Raw genomic sequence first — 3446 nt, 5'->3', positions numbered from 1 at the left:
GTCTTTTGTGTTTCTGGTTAGGTTAGTGTTTTGGTTACCTAGTGCCGCTCTAACAAGAATATACCACAAATGGGATGGGTTCAACAAACAGGAATTTATTCTCTTATAGTTTGGGGGACTAGAAGTCCAAGTTCAAAGTGCCAGGCTCTAGGGGCTGTGTGAAAGCCCCTTGATCTTGGGCTTCAGCTCTGCCACTGAAGCTAGAGGCATCTCTTCACTCAGGCTGCTACTGGTTGCTGAGGGTAACAAACCCATAGTCAACAAATAAAGCACAGTCCTGATGTTATCAAACCACACAGCAGGCCATTAATTCAAGTCCATTGTAAGTCCCAAGGTCGGCAGAGCATGGCAGGCTGCTGAACAACGACACAGCTACATGCAGGGTCCAAGCATGCCATAGGCTAGAGACTATCCCCAATGTTTCTCCTTATATACAGGAAGCAGACCACATCCCTAGGGCAGCTATTCAGCTGCTCACAGTAGATTTCACCATGGAGTTGATTACCAGTCTCATCATGGGGAATACTACATCCAACTGCCCAGCCACTCAACCAAGCCCAGCCAAGTTGACACACAAACTGAACTACCACAATTCCACCCCTTGTCAACTTGGCATCTGTACAGATCTTCATTGGGTGGCATCTGTACAGATCTCTCTCACTGGATGGCTCCAATCCTCTACCTCCTGTAAGTGGTAACCTCACCCCCTTGGCCTGGTGGGCCCCTTTCTTCTCCCTCTTGGGCCTGGCAGCCTTACTCGCTAACTCTTGGGCAGCGGCTATGACTCCATCCCACTGGCTTATGAAAGAACCAAAATCCCCACAATCCAGAAACAAGTTGGTGATGGCCTGACTCCTTGAAACTTAGGGGGCTGTGGTGGTTCCTCCCCCAAAGGCATGGTCCTACCCTTTCAGGCTGAGGCAGCTCTGCTTCCATTTCCTTGGTCTCTCCACTTCTGCCAGTTAATGCCTGAGGGCAATCCACTCCACCAGAAATCTTCCTGGCCCCCCAAAAAGCACTCAATTTTCTTGCTCCATGGGCTGGCCAACCTGCTACTCCATCTTATGCCAATCTTTTCTACCAATTAATGCCCAAACACAACCCACTCCACCAGGAAGCCGTCTACCCAGTGGCACCTGCCTTTGTCCTCCATGGGCTGGTAAGTCTGTTGCTGTTTAATGCCAGTCTCTGGGCTTTGCTACTGCCATCTCTCATGCTGGTCTGTTGGCTCTGATCCTGCTGTCTCTCATGTCAGTCTCCTGGCTGTGCTCCTGCTATCTCTCATGCCATATACCGGGGTCTCTCTGCCAGGGTCTCAGATCAAGGATGCACTCCACTCCTGTGTCCATGTTTTAGGTATCTGTCAGAGCAGCACCCCACTCTTGGTACCATATTCTGTTTTGGTTATCTAGTGCCACTCTGACAGGAATGTACCACAATGGGATGGGTTCAACAAACAGGAGTTTATTCTCTTACAGTTTGGGAGGCTAGAAGTCCAAGTTCAAAGTGACAGACTTTAGGGGCTGTGTGAAAGACCCTCGACCTTGGGCTTCAGCTCTGCCTCTTGCTCCTGGGCCACTGAAGCTAGAGGCATCTCTTCACTCAGGCAGCTACTGGCTGCTGAGGCTAACAAGCCTAAGGTCGACAAATAAAATGGCATAGTCCCAATATTACCAAACCACATGGCAGGCCATTAATTCAAGTCCATTGTAAGTCCAAGGTTGGCAGAGCATGGCAGGCTGTTGAACAACAGTATGGCTACGTGCAGGGTCCAAGCATACCATAAGCTAGAGACCATTCTCAAAGCTGCTTCTTGTGTATGGGAAGCAGATCACATCCCTGGGGCAGCTACTCAGTTTCTTACAGTAGATTCCACCATGGAGTTGATTACCAGCCTCATCATGGGGAATACTACATCTAGCTGCCCAGCCACTCAAGCAGGCCCAGCCAAGTTGACATACAAACTGAATTACCACAGTTAGGTTTATTTCTAACTATTTTATCTTTTTGATAGCTATTGTAAATGGTATTGTCTTATTTCTTTTTTGAAGTTTTCTTTGTTGGTGTAGAGGAATCTGACTGATTTTGTATGCTAATCTTGTACCCTGCCACTTTGCTGAACACTTCTATTAGTTACAGTAGCTTTCTTGTAGGATCTCTGGGATTTTCTATATATAGGATCATACCATCTGCAAACAGGTTTAGCTTTACTTCTTCTTTACCAATTTGAAAGCCTTTTATTTCCTTTTCTTGTCTTATGGTTCTGGCTAGGACTTCCAGTACAATATTAAATAAGAGTGGTGATAAAGGGTATGTTTGTCTACTTCCTGTTCTCAAGGGGAATGTTTCAGTCTCTCTCCATTGAGATAGTGTTGGCTGTTGGTTTTGTGTATATACCCTTACTTATGTTGAGGAATTTCCCATCTATTCCTATTTTGCTGAGAATTTTTATTGGTGGTGTTGGATTATATCAAATGCCCTTTTCTGCATCAATTGATAAGACCATGTAGTTCTTTTCTTTTGCTGTAGTTATGTGGTGGATTTAATTGATTGATTTTCTAATGTTGAATCATCCTTGTCTAGCTGGTGTGAATCCCACTTGGTCATGATGTATTATTTTTGATATGATGTTGATTCTATTGGCTAGGATTTGTTGAGAATTTTGTATCTATATTTATGAGGGCTATTGGTCTACAATTTCCTTTTTCAGTGGTGTCTTTGCTTTGTTTTGGCATCAGGGTTATGATTGTTTCATATAAAGAGTTCAGGAATATTTCATCTTTTTGTATGTTCTGGAATGGTTTAAGTAAAATTGGTGTTAGCTCTTCTCAGGATGTTTGGTAGAATGTGGCAGTGAAGCCTTCTGGATCAGGGCTTTTGTTGTTTTTGTTGGCTATATCTATACTATATATCAATATCATTATCTGTATCTATCCATCTATCTAGCTATCTAGCCAGATTGATATAGCTATAGATATATAAGACCAAACTTACTTCCATAAAGTCAATTCTGACTCATAGCAGCCCCCATTCAGTTTTCAAGGCTGTAAATCTTTATGGAAGTAGACTGCCCCATCTTTCTTCCATGGAGCAGCTGGTGTGTTCGAACCACTGACCTTTTGGTTAGTAGCCAAATGCCTTAATCACTATGCCACCAGAGCTCCGTGTTGTTTTTAGGTGCCATCAAGATGGCTCTGACTCACAGTAAGCCTATGTACAACAGAACAAAACTTTGCCCAGTCCTGCGCCTACCTCACAATCCTTGCTATACCTGAGCCCATGATTACAGATCTCTCTCTCTCTGTGTCTATATGTCTATATGTGTGTGTGTATATATATATATTTGTTGTTGTTGTTGTTTTGCCATCAAGTCGGCCCCGACTCATAGCGACCCCTCCTTGGGTTTCCGAGGCAGTATCACTACGGAAGTAGGATTGCCCAACCTT

The sequence above is a fragment of the Orycteropus afer genome, unplaced genomic scaffold (genome assembly GCF_000298275.1).
Source record: "Orycteropus afer afer isolate SDZICR_OR568_19922 unplaced genomic scaffold, OryAfe1.0 scaffold00182, whole genome shotgun sequence".
Taxonomy (NCBI): Eukaryota; Metazoa; Chordata; class Mammalia; order Tubulidentata; family Orycteropodidae; genus Orycteropus; species Orycteropus afer.
This window is presented reverse-complemented; position numbering follows the sequence as displayed.